Source organism: Puma concolor, chromosome D1 (genome assembly GCF_028749965.1).
Source record: "Puma concolor isolate L17-30 chromosome D1, mPumCon1.1.hap2, whole genome shotgun sequence".
Lineage (NCBI taxonomy): Eukaryota > Metazoa > Chordata > Mammalia > Carnivora > Felidae > Puma > Puma concolor.
Genome location: NC_141676.1, coordinates 33,881,736 through 33,905,947, shown reverse-complemented (window position 1 = coordinate 33,905,947; position 24,212 = coordinate 33,881,736). Strand labels below are relative to the sequence as shown.

The 24,212-nt window shown below is 44.7% G+C and overlaps 2 long non-coding RNA genes across 2 annotated transcripts; one reads left to right on the top strand and one right to left on the bottom strand.

The window, feature by feature from the left end:
* Window positions 1-12,649: 12,649 nt before the first annotated feature.
* Window positions 12,650-15,407, bottom strand: LOC147576584 (uncharacterized). Its single transcript, XR_015240950.1, has 2 exons — window positions 15,047-15,407; window positions 12,650-14,745 (listed from the first exon to the last, which is right to left on the bottom strand). It is a non-coding gene; the product is annotated as an uncharacterized LOC147576584 (long non-coding RNA).
* On the top strand, window positions 13,136-14,082 carry LOC147576585 (uncharacterized). Its single transcript, XR_015240949.1, has 2 exons — window positions 13,136-13,506; window positions 13,633-14,082. It is a non-coding gene; the product is annotated as an uncharacterized LOC147576585 (long non-coding RNA).
* Window positions 15,408-24,212: the final 8,805 nt, after the last annotated feature.

The window sequence follows — 24,212 nt, the reverse complement described above, 5'->3', positions numbered from 1 at the left end:
TGTCTCTCTGTCTCTCAATAATAAATAAACATTAAAAACTTTTTTTAATAAAATATTTTTTTTTCCCAATGTCCTGTGCTATGGAAGCGGCCAGGTAATTCAAACGAGGTCACTGAGAGGCAGTGGATGTGTATGGGTGGGGCTTCTGGAAAGCTATTATCTCACTGATAAAATGGCACACCTAGTATGTGCCTTTTGCCCTTTCTCACTCTTCCTTCTTTGAATGAGGAGGTGAAACTTAGAGGAGCGGCACCTATCTTATGATCAAAAAAGATGAAAGATGGTAAAGCAGTAAGAAGTAAAAAGCCTGGGGTATGGATGGCAACATGGAAATGCTTCCTTAAACCCCATCTATGTGTGCTCACGCTTCTTGTTACCATGAGAAAACAGGCCCCTTCCTTGTGATGTTAGATGAACTCTAAGAGGTCCCCATAATCACCACCTACTGGTGAGCATGTCTTTGTGTGACTCACTCCCTTTGAATATGAGTGACTTGCTTTTAGCCAATGAAATACGGCAAAGGTGATGGGATGTCACTCTCATGATTACGTTAAGTTACATAAGGCTTCATCCTCTTAGCAGACTTGCTCTAGAGATTCTCCTTGCTGACTTAGTAAGGTAGACAGCCATGTTACAAGAGCCCATAGGCCAAAGAGCTACAGGTGACCTCTGAGAACTGTGGGAAGTGCCTGCAAACTGCAAGAGGCTCCTAGGAACTCTGAGAAGCCGGTAGGAGCCGACAGTGGCCTCTAGTCAGCAAAAGCCAGGACCCTACAGTCCTACAGCTGCAAGGTAATATACTCTGCTGACAACCTGAATGAGCTGGGAAGTGGATTCTTCCCCAGCCAAGCCACCAGATGAGAATGCAGCCCAGCTAACACCTTCACTACAGCCCTGTGGACCCTAAGCAGAGGACCCAGCCAATCCATGCCCAGATTCTTGATTCACAAGAACTGTGAGATAATAAATGCAGGCTGTTTTAAGCCACTAAATTTGTGGCAGTTTCTTATGCAGCAATAAAATCACTAATATGATCATTTACACTGCTCTGGTCAGCTTTCTGTTATGGGCAGATACAGCTGGTAGATACACAGATGAGCATTTATGGAGACCTTCTGAAAGTATTGAGAGATGGGAGTTGGTTCTTAGAGAAGGTTGAAGAGCAAGGGTTGTTGGCAGAGCAAGAGAAAGCCAAGGTCCTAAATTATTCTTCAAATAGAACTGATATTCTCATTCAAAAGGTTTTTTTTAGCCACTGACTGTTTAGCTGCTTCTCAAAATATCATAGTGATTAAGGACTAGAAAAAAAGAAAATTTTCTAAATGACCCTTTGGGGTAACTCTTTGACTGAATTAAAGGCGGGAGAACAAACAATATATTCCTCTTCCACTAAAGGTTTTAGTTTTGCTGGAGGTAATTTTGTAATTGGAAACTAACAGTACCAACTGGCATCCCTTGAGCACTTACTATGTATGAAGTGCTATGTTGAGCCCTTTACCTGGACTCTCTCTTTGTGTTCACAGCCATCCTACAAGCCAGGAATGATTATTACTCCCACGTGACAGATGAGAACACTGAGATTCAGAGAGGTTAAGAGACAGGTCGGTAGGCAGTCTGGCTCCATACTTAGCATGCTTAAACACTGTGCTATTCATTGTTTGTAAAAGATGGAAAACAGAGAAAAATGGTAGTAAGAAGGTGAGGAACCCTTTTTTCCATTCTCTAGACACCTGGGAACAAGCATGAATGATTTTTTTAGCTCTTCCCTAACAACACAGAGGTTAGACTGCGTATACAAATATGTATCCTGCATCTTTGTTTTTTTCAGCAAACGTGCCATTCACAGTTTCTCGTGCTATTCAAAGCTCCCTCTGAGCATAGGATGCCTCATATTCCATCATCTGGATGTGCCATAATTTACTAAGTCCTTCCTTCTCCTAATACAATTTGAGATGCTTTCCACTTAAGACTATTAAAGGGGTGCCTGAGCGGCTCAGTCAGTTAAACATCCAACTCTTGGTTTTGGCACAGGTCATGATCTCACAGTTCATGAGTTCGAGCCCTGCATCAGGCTCCACACTGACAGTGCAGAGCCTGCTTGGAATTCTCTCTCCCTCTCTCTCTCTCTCTCTCTCTCTCTGCCCTTCCCTTGCTTGCTTTCTATCTCTATCTCTCAAAATAAATAAACATTTTTAAAAAGACTATTTTGGGGCGCCTGGGTGGCGCAGTCGGTTAAGCGTCCGACTTCAGCCAGGTCACGATCTCACGGTCTGTGAGTTCGAGCCCCGCGTCGGGCTCTGGGCTGATGGCTCGGAGCCTGGAGCCTGTTTCCGATTCTGTGTCTCCCTCTCTCTCTGCCCCTCCCCTGTTCATGCTCTGTCTCTCTCTGTCCCAAAAATAAATAAACGTTGAAAAAAAAAATTAAAAAAAAAAATAAATAATAAATAAATAAATAAATAAAAAGACTATTTTGAATAAAGCTGCAATTAATATCTTTGTGCATAATGTTTTTTCCACATTTTGAGTTTAAGGTAGAATCCTTCAAGAAGTGTGACTAAATCATAAAGGATGGGTATACTTCAGGTTACTGATACCTCATGTCTAGTTGGCTCTAGCTCAAAGATGCCACTGTGAGACTTTGGAAATGAGAGAAGAGAGATATATCCACTGAGCGGGAATGGCCCCTCCTTTGTACATTCCTGGGGGTTAGTTTCTTCAAAAGTGACATGAGGGGCTATTCACCTTTAGTTTGGAGGCCAGATTTTTATTGTCATCTGGAGTACAGTGCTTCTTCCAGAAGCTATAAAATTCAAGCCTGATATTTGGTAAACTTCCCTGGTGTTTGTGTTTCATAAACTGTCTCATGGCCACAGCCTCAGCCCTTTTTATATGTTCCTAAATAAACACCAGGGCCTGCACACTGCCTCTGGTATGAGCAGATCCCCGCTATCTCCCAGACTTTTTGTTCTCATTGGTACCCACCAGATCTCTCATTTTTTCCAGATGTTCAAAAGAATAAAATGTCTCTAACCCCACAGGCACAAAAATATGCTTCATTACTGAGGTAAAATAACTGAAAGTTTAAAAAAAAAATTCAGCATGGTGGCCAACTTACCCGGGAAATCAGTTTTTCATCCTCTCTGCCACAGACATGTTTTCCATTGAGGTGATGGGCCAGATATTGGAATGGAAAGGAACCTTAGGCACCTAATAATCAATAGCTAACATTTGCTGAACACCGACCATGTGCCAGGCACTGGACTAAGCACGTTGCACAGACTGTTTCCTTTAGCCTCAGCACAATGCTATCAGCTTGATAGACTTATTATCTCCATTTTCCAGATGGGAAGATGAAGGTACAGAAAAGTAATAACTTTCCAAGGTCATAGAGCTATTCAGCCATATCATTAAGGCCAGAAGAGATCTCAGAGACCAAGGTGGCCTCAAATTCAGCTCTGGGTCTGCAGGGACAACTGTGGGGGAAAGAGCTGCCCAAGAAGGGAGAGCCAGAGAGAAAAGCTCCTAACCACCCCACATTTCTTCCCCTTTCATGGCAGGCAGAATAATCCCCCCCAAAGATGTCCAATGCTCTAATCCCCAGAGCCTGTTATGTTTCCTTACGTGACCAAAGGGACTTTACAGGTGTGATTAAGTGAAGGACCTCGAGACAAGGAGATTACGCAGAATTATCCAAGTGGGTCCAATCTAATCACACAGGGCCCTACAAAATGAAGAATCATTCCCAGCTGCATTCTGAGGGAGCCGTGATTATAGGATAATAGAGAGGTGCAACATCACTAGCCTTGAAGATAGAAGAAGGGCCATGAGCCCTTCAGCTCTCAAAGCTGAAAGAGGCAGCAAAACAGATGTCCCCCTAGAGCCTCCAGAAAGGAATGCAGCCCAGTCAAAATCTTGATTTTCACCCAGGGAAACCTCTCCGACTTCTAACTCCCAGAACTGTACGATAATAGATCCATGTTGTTTGAAGCCACTAACATTGTGGTAATTTGCTGCAGTAGCAACAGAAACCTAGAATATCCCTGCTTCTGTCAGTCCCTCTACTATTACATGTTTGTGCTCAGACTTAGTGGGATATCTCAGTTGGGAAATAAAGCAAAGAGGAATTTTCCAGTTAAAAGAAAGAAAAAGTTGAAAGTGAATTCTTCTATCTCTTCTTTTTGTTTTGTTTCAGAGGAAAAATGTTGGTGCCCAGAGAGAGATGTGCTTTGCCCTTGATCACACAGCTGCAGGGCAACTGGCCCAGTGTTCACTACAGCCCCCACTCAAGCACTCAGAGATCTCCTCCTCTGGCCCAGGGCTGCAACTGGGGGCCCTGCCACATGATCCAGCACTACATAGGTGATGAACAACTTTTGTCACTCAGCCATTCGACAAGTATCTATCAGGACAGAGCAGGCACTGCAGCACCAATGGCAATGAACAGGTGCACACAACCGGGTTCCCCTGCTGGGAAGCCCACAAGTGACACAGAGTGACTATCACTGTGATAAGCCGAGTGTGAAAAAGCACAGAGGAAGGCTGCCTTGCCTAGTCCTGGGTGCTAGGAAAGCATTCCAGAGGAAATGACACCTAAGTGTGTGGGGGGCGGGGGGCGGGGGGGAAGGGGGGCTGAAGGATGAGTGAAAGTTAGCCAGACACACAAGGGAAAGAAGGGAGTTCTGAATGGAAGGATAGCAGCACAAAGGTGAGGAGAGAAGAAAGGGCAGCTTCCACAAGTTGAGAATGTATGGAAATGGGATTCAAAGAGAAGGGGGTGGAGAGAGGTGGGACCGGAGAAGAAAGCCGGAGTGAGTACAAAGAGCCTTGTGAGCGAAGTTAAAAATTCACCTGAGTTTACCTTCTATGAACACTCATTACTTGTTGACAATGGGAGGCCATGGAAGGTCTCTCTGATGCAGACTGATACCAAGCACAGGGCCAGGACAGAGCAGGGACACAATAAATATCTACTGACTCTGACTTTAGTGTAGCGATTCATATAGTCAAGGTATGTGCCAAGTGCGTTGGGAGCAAGGAGGTGGGACTGTCTAGGTCTGCTTGAGGGGATGGAAGGGTCACAGAGCCAAGGAAGACCTGGGACTTGAAGGGTGAGTATCTTCTTTAAGCATCCCCTGACAATCTTTGGAATCCATCACAGTTCTATTGACTTTCCTGCTGTGAAAATTCTGCAAATTCACACCTCTCTCTCTGGGTTTTTAATTTTGTACTAATGATGTGCCTTCAGAGTGTAACGCTTTACTAGCATTCTAAGGGCATATGGCAGAAACCATTCCCTGCTCCCAGTAAACTTCTTCCTTGCCAAAAGAACATCAGTTTTATTCAAGACAGCAAGGTGTCCAAACCTGAGGGGGTTGAGCCATAATGGGTCTAAGTCTGATATGCCTATTCCATTAACATTTGCCAGCCACTCGCTTTCCCAGACTTCCTGGCAGCTAATGTGATGCAGTCCTGATTAATAATATTCTGGTCAATTGCACATAAGTGTAAGTCAGCTAGGAAAGCTTCTGAGATATTTTTGTTCCTTCACTGATAAAACAGCATAATCATTCCAGGAAAAGGACACTTTGCCACACCACACCCCTACCCCCAACACCCTTCTTCCTTTAAATACAGTTGTGATGTCTGGAGGTGTGGCAGCCCTCTTGCAGCCATGAGGTAACCAGGAGAAGAATCAATGATCTACCTACCTCTAGAGGTTGGAAAAGTCCCTGGCATCTTGATGGCACTATTGAGCTGCCATTCTCACTTTAGACTACTTACCTCTAGACTTCCTGTAATGTGAGATAAGCAAACATATTTATTACTTAGGCCACTATCAGTAAGATTTTGTGTTACATGTTGCCAAATATATCCTAAATTATATAGTTGTTTTCAGAAAGAGGACACCTTTCTTCTCACCAGAATTATGAAGCTCTAAGACTGTTAACAAAGTGATAGTCAGTGATCAACTAGATACATGAAGATCTAAGATATCGTTTCTCCAACCCCAGAAGCAGAAAACCTTCTTCCTCCAATCCTCTCTTCCCAACAATGACTCTTCCTTGGCTGGGAGGAGATATTTGCTCTTCTGATTTCATGCCTCCAAATATCACCCACTGCTTCATTGCCATTTTCATTTGGCTAGGTCTTTGTTTAAGGTGGTCCCTCTGGAGGGTCTGGCTGCTTAGGAGAGTTGAACTTGTCAAAACTCAGAGTCAGATTCTCCTTGGCAATTGCAAAGGTAGGCTGTCACCAGCCATATCAACAGTCACAGCAGAAAGAGAGCTATTTATTCATCTAAGACCTTCATGACTCACAGTCTAAACATTCTGTGAACCCTCCTCTGGCAAGTCATACCCTGCCCCAGTCTCTGGAGAGAGTGCTTCCCACCCAGAGCCACTTCAACACAACAGACTCTTGGCTTTCGGCTGCTAATCTTTGGGCTGCACAAGTGGTCATATTATTAATGACTCTGAGTCCTATTGCTGTGCCTCTGCCTCACTGTATCCTCTTCAGAATACAACCCACTCCTCATATGGCAAGAGTTCAAGTCTCTCCAGCTTTTGGTGACGCCCCCATTTTTAAATACCCCCTTGTTTGTCAGTGTCGATCAGGAATCAAAGAATCTACCATACCCAGGTGGGTCTGCCGACTTCCAAATGTGAAAGAGATGGAAGAAAGGAGCTCTGGCCTTTCAGAATTTTAGGCATGAGTCTTTAATGAGAATTTTTCATCTTTGATTTAAACTTCTACTCAGTCCCAACTTATAAAGTGAATATGACTATCCCCTTTGGAGTAAGGAAATCCTCAAGTGTTTATGACACAATTCATGGAATGTTTTACTCTTTACCAACTCCTCACATGTGTGGACACAACTGAGTTGCTACTTCCCTCAGGAAGTCTACCCTGATCTCATTAGGTGGTGTTCCATTTAGGAATCCCTGCAACACCTGCTACTTCCTTGATGAGAGAGCTAATCATACTGGCAATCGCCTACTACTCATGTCAGTCATCCCCTGGAATTGCAAGGTCTGTGAAAGCAGGGTCTATCTCATGTCACCACCATATAGAACATTCCCTAACATGTAATAGGTACCTCAGGTAATTAGGTAGTAAGGAGCAAATCAGGTAGAGAGAAGTGACCACCTTCTACAACTTGAAAGACACCAAAACTGGCTTTCAGGCCCCTAAACTTGGAAAGGAGGATGATGCACAGGACTGACCAAGGGGATATTTCTGATGTTCTATCCATCTGCATTCATGAATATATCAACACCTTGAGGACATGGCCACGTCTTACACTTTTTTCTCCAAAAAAGGGGAGTCTAATCTTCCCTCCCACCTCTAAGTAGTTATCAGTGCATTGCTTGAGGTGTTCTATTTGCATAACAACCCACAAGACCTTGAATAAAATGTTATAAAGACACTAGTACAGACAGGCTTCCTCCAGAGTCCTGGAACAAATGCTGTAGAGTATAAATAAATAGGCATCAACAAGGAAGACTTCTCAATGGGCAAGGACACTATTCAATGGAAGGAAAAATTTGAAGTTCCAAGGCTCTGTCCTGAAATGCCATTAATTATCAGTGGATTGGCCATAGATTTGAGAGGGACCCTGTATGGTTCTACTCAAGGGTTCTTTAGCCTAAACTAAAAAATCTTGTCCCCACCTCCCTTGAAACCCCAACACTGGTCAGGGAAGCTCTCCTCAGAAGCAGGTGGCCAAAGGTGGTGGAGGGAAAGAAGGCAAACCAGCCCTTTGCCATGAAACCATAAGAGGGGAGAAATAGCCAGCAAAATTTTCTGGCTACCAGTCAGACCATAAGAGCCTTGCAGGATCCCACCAGGGAAGAAGAAAGCCTATGGAAGGGGAAGTTCAGGAGCCCAGAAAACATGTAACGAGAGAAAGCCAAGGAGTCAGAAATCACTGGTCCAGCCCTCCTGTCTTCTCTTTGACCAACTAGTTAGTTACTTCATATTCCTGGCATCTACATTCATCATCTATAAGATGGAAAAAATAGGTCCTAGGCTTGCTATAGATAGTTAAGAGGATTGAATATTCACAGCTCCTGACCCACAGTAAGTGTTCAATACATACAAACATTATTATCGCCCCCTGGGTAAAGGCTAAGAACCAAAGTCAGTTTTACTTCCTGTTACAGTGTGATTCTCCTACCCCACCTGAATGTTTACCCCCAGGCTGGTGTGGCCAGGGAATTCCAGATTTTATCTGGCTGTCTTCCAGTGCTGAATGCACTCCCTGAACCCCATCTCCACCCTCTGTCTTTAACACCTGGCACTCTCACACACCATACACCTTCTTTTTCATAAATTCAGGTCATATATCTCTACCTCGGCTTATCTAGAAACTTCCTTCCTTGGATCTTAACCTTCTCCAGATCCAATCCAGCTTTTCATTTTTTTAAGTGTAATCCTTATCCCTCCTAACCTCATTGGACTTTGCATCTGGACTCTCTGGTGAATGACTCCAAATAGCCATCATGGACTCTGGCTTGTGCTTATCTGCCAGCTCTCCCGGCTTCCTGCTTCCTGGCTTCCTAACAGCAAGACGTGTCCAGTCTTCACATTCCTAAACCAGACCCACAGCCACCTAATCAGCTGGTTTCCTGGTTGAACAACCAAAGCCCTGGGTTCAGGAAGCTGGCATAGAAATGGTGCCCAGATACACAGAATCTAGGTACACAGAATGCAATGGTCTCACACTGATGTCCATTTATAACTCATGGCTGGAATGGGGCTGTGTCTCTACCCTCAACAAGGCTAACAGCCTCATAAAAAATGGTTATCTGCCTCAGATCAAAGGGCAAGGAAATTGCTCTCTGATACACAAATACGAATGTGGAAGTGAATCTGAAAACTACCAATTACCCTGACCTGAAAGAGTTTCAACATAAAATGTAGCTCATCTGAAGAACCCAGAACACAAAAATCCCAAACCAGTTTCAGGATGTGATTGAACTAATAAATTTAATAAATTGCTTGAGTTGATTAAAGTTGATTAAATTATTGGTTAAGTAAATTCATCTTCTTGGGACCATGATAAAGAGGGGAGGCAAGAAAGTCATTGCACACCCACCATGTGCCAGACATTTTCTCACATAATCCATACAACACTCTGTAACCCTGACAGTGCTATTTCTCAGGTGAGCTATGAAACTCAGATCAGATTAGTATCATTTAGTCTGAAAGTCACACATCTAGAGGCTGAGTCTGGATTCAAATCCATATCTGTCTCCAAGTCCGGGGCCTCAGCACTCCCATTCCCTGCAACCTAGCCATAAACATGAAAGCTTCACCTTCCAGAGAGCACAGTTACCACACAGACCTCTTGTCTCCCTGTGGCAGCCACTTCCCCCTTCTTCCCACTGAAGACCGCTGAAGACCGCTGAAATCCTGGCCAGCCAGCAAGCAATGGGGCTTTTTTTCTTCTCCAAGCCCTCCCCAACCCATGCACTCCCTACCTGGAAAGAAAGTGTAATAGAGCACAGTGACTAAAATGGATTCCAGAGCCAGGCAGCCCGAGTTCAAATCCCGGCTCCACTGCTTACCAGTCATGTGACTCTGAGCAAGGTGTTTAGCTTTTCTGTACTTCAGTGTCCTCATCTAAAATAGTAGCAATAACGGACACTTGGGTGGCTCCCAAGTCAGACTTTGGCTCAGGTCATGATCTCTCGCCTCATGAGTTCAAGCCCCGGGTTGGGCTCTCTGCTGTCAGCACAGAGCCCATTTCAGACCCCCTCTGTCCTTCTTCCTCTATGCCCCTTCCCTGCTTGTGCTCTTTCAAAAATAAATAAGCATTTAAAATAAATAAATCAATGGGGCTCCTGGGTGGCTCAGTCGGTTGGGCGTCCGACTTCGGCTCGGGTCATGATCTCACGGTTTGTGGGTTCAAGCCCCACGTCGGGCTCTGTGCTGACAGCTCAGAGCCTGGAGCCTGCTTTGGATTCTGTGTCTCCTTCCTGCTCATGCTCTGTCTCTCTCTCTCTCTCTCTCTCTCTCAAAAATAAACATTAGGAAAAAATGTTTTAAATAAATAAAAATAAAAACAAAACAGTGGCGACAGTAGTGATCTACCCCCCAGGCTGCTGTGAAGACCAGCAGAACTCAGACAAGCGCTGACACATAGGAAATGCTCCATAAGCTCTAGGGACTGTTACTAAAAGTCAATTTTACAACACTTTGATGAGGTTTTATTCAATGTCATTGGAAAAATGAAGGAACTGAGGTGGGGAACAGTTATTATCATGCCCACTGTCACATAGCTCATGGGGGCAAGGCTGTGATCAAAAAGAAAGGTCCCCCATTTCCTCATCCAGGGCTCCTCCTGCTCGCTGAACCAAGAGGCAGAAGAAGAGAGAGATTAAGTAAGCTGTTCACGCAAGGGCAACCTCTCCCTGCAGTTTGCGCTGTCATACCGAGCACAATGAAGTCACCACAAACATCCATGTATTTATAAACCTACAACGTTAACCTCTTCACTTAAAAGCCTCTTGGAAACTGGCTGGTCAAAAGCGTTTCAGATTCTGTCAGAGAAACAAGCTCACACTGACATCTTGTCTCCATATGCCTTTAAAACCTGTTCAGAGCCCCCTAATCCCTCACCGAGGGACATTCCCCCACACTCCATTCTTCTAAAGTTTCCACCGTTGGGTGTGGATATTCTCTGAAAGCTCTCTCTTTTGAAAAATTCCCGTGCTTTGAGTCACGGCAAAATCTAAGGGAAGTGAATGCTGCCAAAGGTTTCAACATTTACATAAGCTCTTAATCAGCCTTCGGGTTCATTACAGTGTGATGTGTCGATTGCACTGCTGTCCAGGCAAAGGAATGGGGTGTCAGGGTCTGCTGTTTTGACTTAGAGAATGCAGAGGCGCTTTGGAAAATCGTGCTCTGTGTGAGTGGTGGTTGAGCTTTAGGAAACAGGTTCCAGCTTCTCCCTTTTTGTTTTTAATTTTCTTAACTCTTTAACTTTTGGTATTGTTTTATTTATTTTCCGCTTCTCCCCTTTTTAAGAGTTTAATCTTGTGCTGCATTCTTGTTTCTTCATTTAGTACATATTTATTGGTTTCTTATTAGGAAAGCCATACTAAGGGCCAGAGACACAATAATGAGTAAAACAGATATGATCTCTGGCTTCATGGATCTTATACTCTAGATGAGGCAACAGGTACTAATCAAAATGAAGAGTGGTGTCAGGCTGCATAGCAGGGGAACGTGTGCCTGACCACATCTGGGTCAGGGAAGGCTTCCCTAGTAAATGATGTTTCTTTCACCTGTGACCTGAAGGTTTGGCAGTGGAATCTCCAGGCAGAGTACACAGAAATAGGATAGAGGAAGTGAAGAGAGAGCAGGAAAGATGAAGACAGGAGATGAAGCCTGTGAATTAAACACATCTTTATTCTAGAATAATGGGAAGCCACTGAGAGGTTGTAGCCACCATATCCAAGGGCTCACCATCCTGGCTATTATAAGATATTCCTCCTTGTATTATTCCTCTTTTATTTTATACCAACTGTGTTAATAGCTATTATTTTTCTAACCTTGTATTTTCTATGTTATTTATGTTGACATATATTATCTCAGTTAATCCTATAAGTTGACCCTATAAGAAATGGACTATCATTATACCCTTTTTACAGATAAGAAAAGTGAGGCTTGAAAAGAGCAAATAATTTGCCCAAGGTCACACAGATGAGATGTGACGAGACGAGATGAGATGAGATTAGAATCTGGGTCTCTCTAATTCCAAATCCAAGTTTTTAACAGCAGGAAATACTGCAAGTTCCCTGCAGGCAGGAGCTGAGCCTTTCTGATTTTGCTTGGTTTACTAGTGCCTGGCCCATGATCGGAGCCCATTATAGGTGTGTGGAACTGCTCACTTCTCCCACCTCCCTGCCCGTCCCCCACCTGATCATAGCTGACACCTCTATAACTCGGCATGCCAGGTACACTCGATGTGTACTAGCTCACTTTCATTGTTATCACAACCTTTGAAGCAGATACTATTCTTTGCATCCTCTCCATTTCGTAGACAAGAAAAGTGAGTTACAGAAAGGTGAATAGCTTGGCAGATGACCCATAGTCATAAGTGGCCCAGCAAGGATTCCAACCCAGGCAGGCTGGGGTATGCCAGCTGTGACCACTAGATGCTACTATTTCTCCTGCTCTCCCACCACGTGGGCCTTCTTGACGCTTCTTGGAAAACATGCATTCTTCCACCTCCAGCCTTCACAGATGCCAATATCTTCCTATACTCTCTCCTACCGCACAGCCTAACTTCATCTTCCCTTGGTCTGTCCTGTCCATCCTCCAGGACTCTTGGTCAGGGTCTGCTGGCCTTGCTGCTCTTGTCCCTGATGGCCCTCACTTGTCCCTCCCAGCACTCACCACGTAAACCAAGTATGTCAACTGCTGGTTCACCTGTCTGTCTCCCACACTGGGCGGGGCCTGCATTGCCGAGTCCTTGCTGCAGCCACAATGATTGGAACTTGGCAGGAGCTCTATCCTTACTATGAAATGAGCAGATAAACACATAAGTCAGTGAGTGAATGCTGAATAATTCTTTTCTGGACCCCGTTGTGCTTGGCAACTACCACGTCTCATTCCATGCTGTTGAGTGAATAACTGAGTGTATAGTTTCATTCCAGAATTTATTTTCCTTTGGCTTCTCCCCCACCCCCCACTTTTCTCCCTGTTTAAAAATCCCAAAAAGACATGACAGAAGCACAAAGATCAAGGATCAGGCAGTTGGTTTACTAGAATAGTAAAGAAAAGAGAGAACCTGGAATTTTTCCTCCGGCTTCAATGTAGAAAAAATGTCTATATCCCGAGGTCTGTCCTAGACTCTGGAGCACTGCTCTTGCTGTTCTCTTGTCCCTCCCCAAACAGTAGACCTAAGGGCTCTGCCTGGAGGGCTGGAGGCCCTGCAAAGAGCGAGGAAGCTGACTGAGCTGTGATTGTTCCTGAGCTGTGGGGACAGTGGCTGTTCTGGGCACTTCAGGAAGTACTTGCTCTAAGAGGCCCTTCCAGCTATTGTCTTTGGGGCCAGGCCTGTTGGGCTGGCCCCGGGACAGGGTGCCCCCTCCAGGCCAAAGGTCTGCCTAGGGCTCAGGGGGCAGGAAGGTAAAACAGGGTCAGTACTCAACCAGGAAGGGGCCTTGGGCTTAACCTTCTCTTTTCTTTAGGCCATTAGCGCCAGGAGCCAGGTGCCTCTGCACTTATTTGTCTCCTCTGGCCATGCACGTATTGATTAAAGATAAGCCAGTCTCTCCGGGTGATAGGTGGCCGGACCAGCGAGAACTAGCTGGTGCCATGGAAGGCACGTGGACTTTGGAGTGGAGGCCCGAGGCTTGAACGCTGGCTCTGCCCCTCCCTCTGCCCTGGGACACTTCTGAATCTCCTCTTCCTCTTCCTCTGCCAGAGAAGAGATATAATCACCGGCTTGAGAGGCCATGAGGATGAGCCGAATAAGATTGATGAACCTGTCAGGTACACAATAGCAGTGGGAAAAGCCTGGTTTCCTTCCTTCTCTTGAGCAGCTGGACGAGGGAGGGCGGCGTGGGGATGTGGTCGGGCGGCAGATGTCACGTCTCACTGCATTTCTGCCTGTCACAGGCTGCTGGCCTGGGCGCTGAGCCCGCTCCCGCCTGAATTCTCCCGACAGCTGCCCTGCTTCTCCACTTGGACTTGCCGGGGCTCCCATTGGAACCAAGAAAAGCCTCTGCTCTGCTCCAGTCACACACAAAAAAATAGCAAGAATGATGCAATATGTGTCTCTCATGGCCACCAGCCACGGAGAAGGTCCAGGCGTCCAGATCCCTACCCCAAATTCACGCCAGCATTGCAAATCAATGCCCTCTTGTTCCCATGAATCCTGGGTAACTCCCACCACTCTACCCGGCAGCAGCTCTGTCACCCCCTTATCTCGTGACAAAGGCCACCAACCTAGCCACTGAGGCACAAAATTGGCCGGGTGCAGAGAAAGAGTTTCTAAGTACCTAATCCCTGTAACCTGACCTTTAATTCTAATAACAGTGACATTTATTAAAGATTATGTGCCTGGCACTGTTCTGAGCTCTTCATATTAACTCATTTCATCTTTACCAACGTATTTTGAGGTAGGCACAGTTTATATCACCATTTTACAGGAGGAGAAACGGAGTCTCAGGGGGAGTGATGTCAGCATTATGGCAGCATGAGACATTCCTCCATTCTCTCCCCTTTTAACAATGAATTAAACATCCATCCATGAAGATGTCTCAGAGTGAGTTGTAGGAACCAGTACCATATGTCAAGGGACCCAGGAGGCCTCTCACCCAGCTGTGCATCCAAAAATAGGCAGACAGATCTCTTGGTAAGGGCTGTGGGTTCTGAGTCTCAGAGACTTCAGTGGCTGGCCCACGACCAAAGACTTGACACGTTGCAGGTGAGATGTGAACCCATTTCTGCAGCTGCCAAGTCTAGTGTTTTCTGTGTTCCCACCAGGGCACTGATTCCCAAACCAAACAAAACTGGACTCTCTCAGAGCAACACTGCAGAACAGAATTTGCCCTAGCAACTCTAACTTGTAAAGCCCCAAACTGAGTTTCAGGAGCAACGCAGGAGCTTAGGTATTCTTCGAAGAGAGAAAAGGCAGGAAGCATGATGCCATCAGCCCTCTTTCTGCCCTGAGCCAGGAGTGTGATCCTGGATCCACCACTGTCCCTCTCTGGTCTTCAGGACCCTTGCCTACAAAAGGAGCAGATAAAATTAATTTGGCTTCAGACAAGGTCCCTCCCAATGCTGGCATTCCAGTATCCCATGAAACAGCTCCCATTTATTAAGCGTTTCCTTGGTGCCAGTTACTGGACTGAGTACTTTATGTAATCACAAAACCATCACAGCTATTTTCCAGGCTCTGTTGTGAGTACTCTCCCCTGTCCTATCTCATTTAATCCTCAGAACAACCCTAAGAGACAGGTATTACTCCCTGACCCCCCTTCCAGGAAGCTGAAACTCAGAACAGTGATACAAATTCATCCAAACTCACCCAGTCTGGAAGTGACGTCGGTGGGATCTGAACTCAGCCCGTCTGCCTCCAAAACCCATGTTTTTCATCACCAGACTAGTTAACAGCGCCTCTTCCACCTCAGGCAGGGACAGGTGCCAGGAACAGGCGCTATTGTTTTTTTGCTTATCCCGCTGCCTGTCCATCTGCAGTTGCTATTTTCCCATTGCAATCATCAATCACGGCGTGACTTAAATGGGTCAGGGAGAGGGTCCCGCAGCTGCCCGTGTGTGGCTGCAGCAGTCCGCTGCCCACAGTCCTTCCTGTTGGCTCCATGGGGACATCTGCGGAAAGCCCTTTTTTTGAAAATAAACGGATCCAGTCGGGGGAGGGGTCCCTCTTATATATTTGGTCACAGCCTCAAGGCTAAACTGGTGGCCTGGCAGCTCTGAGGATTTTCTCTGAGTGCCAAGTGTGGGTGAACAGGTTGGGAAACTTGAGAACAGCACAGACGTCGGGGAAAATTCCACCTGCGGTTGCCTATGGTGGAAGGGCTGTGTTGCCCAGCGTCTCTTCTCCCCAGGATAACTTGCAAGCTGCCGCCTTCCTTCTCCCCGCAAACTAAGGGAGCAAAGAAACTCTAGGCAGCGGCCCAGGCCTGAGAGAGAGCTGGCTTCTGCAGGAAGAAGGAAGGGAGGGTGCAGAGGCCCAGTGCCGTTCCTCTAGGGGCAGTAGGTCATTCAGAAGTCACTGACCTGCAGGCAGGGGCAGATCTCTCTCGCTTGGGCACAAATCCCACTAATCCCCTGGGCTGTACTGCCCCAGCTGCCTGTAGACAGGAGCCAAGATGGGGTTCCTCCCAGTAAGAGGAAAGGTATCTGGCATGACTTCATCAGGAGAGCCGCTGAGGTGCCGATCCCAGAGGAACCATCCAGAAGCCAGCAGAATTTGAACTGAAGAAACTTCCAGTAAGAACGCCTTCCTGTGAGGTCACACACTACCAAGTTCACCACGTCGCACTAACTGTACTTCACTCCTTGAAAACATTTTCTAACATTCATTTCGAGCTTTTTTTTCCCTTACTCTGTCACAATTAAAATTTATTTATTTATTTAAAAAAATTTTTAACATGTTTTCATTTTTGAAACACAGAGAGAGACAGAGCGTGAATGGGGGAGGGGCAGAAAGGGAGACACAGAATCCAAAGCAGGCTCCAGGCTCTGAACTGTCAGCACAGAGCCCAATGAAGGGCTTGAACTCATGGACCATGAGATCATGGCCTGAGCCGAAGTCAGATGCTCAACTGAATGAGCCACCCAGGTGACCCTCACAATTAAAATTTAAAACAAACAAACAAGCAGTCGTTTCTGGAAGAAAACCACTTGAGCAAACAGTGTGGACATGGCAAGAATTCTATTTCTTGCCCCCTGGGAGGACAAGTCCAGACCCCAGACTGTGCATTTTGACTGCACTGGTCACCAAGGGCTTGCTCTACTGCAACCACAGGTACCTGGATAGCATTTGGTGCATGTTCATTGGTCTCCAGTCCTGCCCATGTAATTTCATTCCTGGGCCCCAGAGAGAGACAGCAGGCTTTGGGGTCACAAGGGACTGATTCCAAATTCCACCTCCACTATTTTATTTCTCCATGATCCTAAACAAGTCACCTACAGTTCGTGAGACTTGGTTTTCCCATCTGCAAAGTGGGGCTAGTGCTATCTATCTTGAAAAATCATTATAAGGCTGAAAAGAGATAAATGTCTGCAGAAAGCAGCTGGCACATTGTAGGCACTGTATAAAGTTCATTCTTTTCCCCTTATTTCTCACACCAGGCAAAGGAAATACTATTAATAAAAGACTTGAAAAGAAAAGAAAAAAGGAAGGAAGGAAATAAAGGAAAGAAGAAAAGCCTTGCAGCCCAAGCCACAGTCCAGTCAAGATTTACTGTGATTCCACCTTCATTTCCTAAGCTCACTGCCTCTGCCCTACACCCCCACATGCTGATCCCTGTGCCAAGAAAATGTCTGAAAGTCTTCTCCCCTTTGTCTGTCAGGACGTCTCTTAGTTGATACAGGGAGAAGGCTGGGGGGTCTACACTGTCAAGTCCCTCCAAATGCTTCCAGCTCCATCAGATGTCTCCCTGACTGGGGCTCTGCAGGGATGCCCCCTCTCCCAGATGCCAGAGCAATATCTGTCAGGATCCCTCTTGGGAGGACCATTTCACATTCCTTCAGAGAGAATCCCGCCTATTTCTGCCCAACCCCACACCCCATCTCAAGGAAAGCTTTATCACCACAAAGAATGATGTTCTTTTAGCAAAAACTGATGAAGACTTCAGGATCTGAAGCAGCCTCAGTTTGAATCTTGGCTCTGTCCCTTACCTGCGTGACTTCAGCCAGGTTACCTAACCACACAAGCAGAATCACGTTATCTATAGGATGAGGATACTATGGTGCGTGCCTCACAGGGCTACGACAAAGACTCATTGAGATTATTTATTTAAAATATTTAGCACACAATAAATAAATAAATAAATAAATAAATAAATACCTAGCTTGGCACACAGTAAAGGCACAGTATACAATTGTATTTTTATGACCTGGCCATTAAAAATTTATAGGCCATCTGCATGCCTAAAATTCCAATTTTTGCAACTTTAATCAAAAAAAAAAAAAAAAAACAAAGGGGGAAGGACAGGATAAAAACATTTAGAAAGGAAAATTTTCTAAGAATTTTTTAAAGAGAAGAGAAGCATGTGGAATGGTCAGGCTTTAGGCACTATACATACATTCTCACTCAACTCTCATACCTTTTGGAGTAAACTGGAGGGCTAAGCAGAGAAATAGTTGGGAACAGACTATCTGAGTCTGAACTCTGACTTGGCCACTTGTCTGCGTGATCTGAGGTGAGTGGCTTGCCCTTTCTGGGCCAATTTGTTTATCTAGTAAAATGAGAATCATGATACCTGTAAGGTAGTCGTGAGGATTAAGTGAGTTGATATATGCAAAACAGTAAGAAGCGTGTTATGCACACAGTAGACACTCAGTACGTACGGCTGCTGTAACCTTTTACAGAGCCTGAAACCGAGGTTCAAGAAGGTTAATTAATTCATCCAAGCTCACATGTTAGTAAGTGGCAGGAGCAGAATTCAAATCCAAGTCCTACTGATTCTGGAGCCAGTGGAGTATTCATCCCACTACTCTTTATCACATACCTGGTAGGAAACTAGTTAGGACTTTCTCTAGGCAGAAAAGATAGGGCCACAGAAAGTGGAGCTTGGGTGTTACAGATCGTGATGCTTTATTTCTGGCAGAAGTAACAAAGAAAGAAAAAAGGAACTGGTTTGAGGAGAAAGAGGGTCAATTATACTATGACATCAGAAGTTAACTCTGTAAATAAAACAAAAAACAAAAAAACAATGTTTTAGGCCATACTGCCACCTGTAAGTACAGCCCACATTCCAATCAGTTTGAAAAAGCCCTTGTGGGAAAGTTCCAGACACTTTAAATTCTGATGAGAGGAGGGGAGCCCTGGTGGCTGGTTTTCCTGTGCACGGACCCTTCCTTGGGTCCAGTCCTCAAGGAGGCATCGTTCCAAAGCACTGAACCAAATATGCTCTGCCTTTCTGCCAGGCCCAATGCCCACAGTTAACAGAACATGAAATCCTGGTTCAGGGCCCAGCTGGGAGGGCTGGGAGGCTGGGCAGGGTGGGGCATTCAGGGACTCCATGCGACTGTCATTGGCTGTGGGATTAGCAGTGATTTATTTTCCTTTATAGTGTTTGCTTGAGCATTGAGCATATATTGCTTTGGTGATTAGAAAAGCAATTGTCGAAACAAAACCGGTAAAAAACCACATGTGGTCATCTCTGGGTTGTGGGATTACTGGTGATTTGTGTTTCTGCTTCTTTCCTTTGTGTGTTTTCTGTTTTACTTTGTTTTCTGCTTTGAACGTGTAATGCTTGAGGATTTAAAAGAAAAAGCAATAAGCGTTATTAAAACTCAAACAAGAATGATTTCACGTGAGTGTGAGCTCCAACTGCCTAGGCCTCTCGGGCTCCTGTCACAACGTGCTGAAGGTGGAATTAGGTAATGTCCTCCCTCAGAGAAGAGAAAAACCTGCCAATAGGGGATGGCTGCTCTCCCAAGGTATAGAGCACAGTAGTAGCTCACTCCACCAGCACTACCGCATTGAGCAGTGAGTGCATCTTCTTGGTGCTATTCAATGGACTGGTCGGATTATTTTTTACCAAATGGAAAAAAACATGTGTTGCCACCTGATCGAAATTCATGTTGTGTCAATTAGCTCCATTCTTCAAACTGGGAAGGAAATGTTCAAAGTTCCCTAGAGAAACCTTTGAGGGCTGTTGATTCAAATGCAAATATAGATGAGCTCCTTGGGGATATAACCTCTGCCGGGAAAGAAGAGAATGGGCCAAAGTCAATGCTCTTGTTTTTTGTGTGTGTTTCTTCTCTGGAAAGAAAGAAAAAGAGGGGAAGAGAAAAGGAGAGAGAGAGATGGAGGGGTGCGGAGAAAGAAAAAGAGATGTAAGGAAATAAAGGAAGGAGGGAAGGAAAGAAAAGAAGGAAGGGAGGGAGGAAGGAATGGAGAAAGAGGGAAGGGAAGGGAGGGAGGAGGTGAGGAAGAAAGGAAGGAGGGAAGGGGGAGAGAGAGAGGAAGGGAGGGAGGGAGAGAAAGAATACAAAGAGAATGTATGGGAAGGAAGAGGGAGAGGGAAAGGGTGAGTTTAGAAACATCAGGGAGAGGGAGCAGTGTTGACAATTAGAAGGCAAAGGTAATATTTAGAACAAAAGGGGCCTAAAAAGTGATTTTTTCCACCCCTGTCATTTTCCAGATGAGAAAGCTGGACCCAGAGAATTCAGTAATTTGCCCATTTCAAACAGTTACATGATGATAGAAGCAAGATTACAAGCCAGATCTCCCAATTCCAGACCTGGCTCACTTTCAATTCAACTCTGCGCACTCTGCCTTCAGGTGCAGTGAGGGATGTGTGACCTACCCAGCCTATTACAAAGGCCTTGACATTTTGAGGATTAAACATTTGGATGATGCCTTGGGAGTATTCCTTCAAAGACGGTTCTCTCAAAAAGAGGTGGATCAAAGAAGACTGGTGGAAAGAGGGGTCTGTATCCTTTAGGGTACTTTCAACTGCCAGCAACAGAGAATCTGAGTCAAAGTGGCTTAAGCAATAAAGGGGATTTTGTTGCAAGCACCACAGTATGGCCACCTACAGGGAGGTTTGTTCCCAGCAGCTAAATTAAATCACCCAAGTTTGAGTTTCTCTCCAGCTTCATGCTCTGCCTTCATGGTGCTCTTCAGCACCATCTTTCTCGTACATCTCACTCTCCTTGTGGCCCTAACCCAGAAACTCTCAGACCAGGTCCCTTCCCTTCCCTGCCCTACTCTGGACCTCAATTCCCTCAGTTGATGGGACTGATCACTGAATGAGCTCAAAGTGCCCTTGCACCTCTAACAGATTTTCTCAAGAAGTGGACCATGGACGATTTGCATTAGAATAGTCACTTAGACTGTCTGTGAAACCAACCATATAGCTCCTACACTCGAACCCAATGCCAATAAATTGTAATATCTGAGGAACACGGGGGTCTGTGGTGTCAACAAGCTTGCCCAGAATATCCTTGTGCCCATTGAAGTTTGATAAATATTTGTTCCCAAGAGAACCTAGAACAGGGAGTAAACTATAGCTGCTGAGCCAAATTCTGCCTGAGAGTTAAGAATGGTTTTTACATTTTTAAAGGGTTGTCTTTAAAAAAAATTCACACAAAGAAGAATATGAAACAGACCTTCCATGGCTCTGAAAGGCTAAAATATTTACTACCTGGCTCATGACACAAAAACGTTGCCAGCCCCTGGCCTAGAATAATGAGGTCATTGGATGGTGGAAAGAAAGGTAGGGGGTGGATCTGAAGAGCTTATAGGGCTGATGGGGCCAAGAATTCCTGGGAGCAGGAGTTCTCAATGTTCCATCAGTTCCATGGAGAATTGAACAAGTAAAAAATAAAATATGCTCAAGTTCTGGAATTCAGTTTAAGAAATATCTTCTCCAGGAAACCTCCTGGAGTCTCTAGTTGGGCCACCCAATGTCTAATATTGACCTAAGGGCCAGGAAGGGTCACAATAAAGGCTTAGGAAGGATGGTATCAGTATGTAACCTCTTGGCTCTGACAGCCACCAATTAGCTGTCTTCTATACCATGGGGAACATTTTGGAGCTAGCTTGTGTGACTCCTTTCTATGCCTTACTTCCAACCACTGAGCAAACACTAATCAGCTAAGGATAGGGTACTCAGATGGCACACACAAAGATTAACTGGAAAGAGCATCATGAAGGAGGTGCTCAGATGTGGGCAGGCAGGGCAAGAGAATGTGAGAGGGTAGTGACATACCAGGGACCAGCCTTGGAGGGAGACTGTCACCACCATGGAAGGGACAAGAGGAGAAAATGGTATAACCAGATGATGCTGAGAGCAATCACCAGCAGTAATGGTGGAAGAGGAGTCATCAAACAGAAACCGTGGCCAAAAGAGACCTGGCTATGAATAGGGAGGGACAACCTGTTTCTCCTCCAACCCTCCAATCTCTGTCCTGCCAGCCCTTACGGTACATGGAATCCAACGAGAGGCCAGATGGCAAGAGACCAGGGATCCTGCAACAAAGGTCACCTCCCAAGTACAGCCCAGGGCAGAGCAAAGCAGGAACGAGTGTGAGTCAGCCCAGGGGATAACCAGCACAACAGCTGACACAGCACGGTACCCAAAGCATGGGACACAGAGTATGCATCTGGGACATGCACAAGATGCAGTTGTTGCTTTAAACTGAACTAAACTGAATGGGGAAATTGGTTTCAAGCAAAACACTGTGTGCTTAAAGCAACTGGACCCCGGACCTCAAGGTTTCCATTTTCAGTTTATCTGGACACATGAGTCATTAGATTTCACTGACCTCTCGGGGCTTGAGTCACACACGTGAGGAGATGGGTTACTGGTGCACAGAGAGTTTCAAGATGTAATTACATCCTTCACTTCGGCAGGGTGTCTAGACTAGATTGTGAGAGCTGGGGGTGGAGGGGGAGAAAAGACAACAGCTTTCTGTGGTCCTCGAACAAGTGGGGATTTCTGGCAGAGGCCTTTTCCCAGAATACGCAGGAGCAAATCCCAGAAGCAGCAGCAGCTTTGCTGCTGGGCCTCAAGGATGAATACAGAAAGGAAAAAGAGGCACTCACATACAAGTCTCAATAGGAAAGAGAGTCCAGTCAAGCGCTGGCAGCAGAAATACAAAGGGATCCTGCTGGTGCTCTCAAGGAAAAGTTTTAGATGCCCTCTTCTTGGCAATAGTAATAATAATATTTTGCATTTATCACACATTTATTATGCACTGGACACTGTATTAAGCATCTTTGCTTAGACTTTGCTTCCTTTAATCTCCGCAACCACCTTATAAAGTGAGTGATAACCCTGTTTTTAAAAGAGCAAAATGATGCTTTAGTAAGGCAAAGAAAACATGGTGTTAGCTACAAGTGATTGAATGTGCATTATGTGCCTGGCACTGTCTTAGGTGCTCATACATAGCTGGGCTGTGAATCACAGCAGTTGTCAAAATGAGGTTTGTGGAACTCCAGATCCCCAAGACAGGGGATCCACAAGGTCAAAACAATATTCATAATAGCATATCTTTGATGAAGCAGAATAATTACTATTTTTGTTAAGTCTCAGCCCTTGAGCATATGTCTTTTTTCAGACTCTGCGTGAGGAGATCGGAAGATGGCATAAGACACTTGTACACATGTGCAGTTACCATGGTTGTCTCTAGGAAAGGCACCTGCTCATTTGCTATAATTGCAATCCAAACTAGACTTTTTTCATGGATTACCATTTGTACTTGAAAGAACAAATGGAAAACCATGGGCATTCAAACTTGAGTCATTGACAGCCACGTTCTCAAAAATTAAGTAGATGAGCCTGGGATGTAAAGGAAAACAACTGACAGTATTTGTTGCCAGTAGTAACATTTGACATGGAAATTAGGATTTTGGAAAATATGTATGCCATCATCAACTTGCCAGCTTCTTAATACCTAAAGCCTTTTCTGATGAGATGTGTGGGGAGCATTAATGAAAGTGATATTTTGATATATAAAACATATGTCAACACCTAGATGATCTGCATAATTCAGTGAATCAATATTTTCCAAATCCTCAATATGTCATGTTTCAAAATCGCACACAGGCAAAACACTGATTCAAGTGCAAAATAGCTAATGGATTTTAAGGTAACATACTATGAAAATTTCATTGATATGGTTTCAGATTCCACATTACAACTAACTTTTAAGACATTGACAGTCAAGTTTTGATTTAATATCAAAACAAAAAGTCTATTAAAGTACCTTTCCCTTTTATAAGTACATATCTACAAGAGGCTATTTTTTTCTTATACTGCAAGTAAAATGACATATGGCAACACACTGGATGCAGAAGAGGTTATGAGATTCTGTCTTCCATTAAGTCACACATTAAAGAGATTTGTAAAAATGTCACTTTTCTCACTGAAATTTTTTTTTGGAAAATATAATTATTTACCACAAAAAATGTTAATTAAGTAACTCGTAATCAGTTCATTATTGTTATTTTAAAATAAATTAGTAGGCAAATTATTTTTCAATTTCTCAGTTATAATTTCTAATACAATAAATATTAACAGATATAACCCACATTTAAAAATAAAACATAGGGGTGCCTGGATGACTCAGTCAGTTAAGCATCCTACTCTTGATTTCGGCTCGGGTCATAATCTCACAGTTCATGAGTTCAGGCCCTGCGTCAGGCTCTGTGCTGACAGTGTGGAGCCTGCTTGGGATTTTCTCTCTCCCTCTGTCTCTGTCCCTCTCCCTCTCTCTCCCTCAAAATAAATAAATAAACTTAAAAAAATAAAAACATAAAAAGGTTCTTTGGGGCCCTCAATAATTATTAAGAGTGCAAAAGAGTCCTGAAGCCAAAGTGTTTGAGAAATACTATTATATAAGAATCTTACCACTGAAATGAGATCCCAGAGGTAAGAGCTTTTCAGGAGCTTAGAAAAATGTATGAGACCCAGGTAGAAAAAAGTTTTGGCTCCAAATCTACAAAAGAAAACAATAAATGTAAAAAATAATAAACACTTAATTAAACG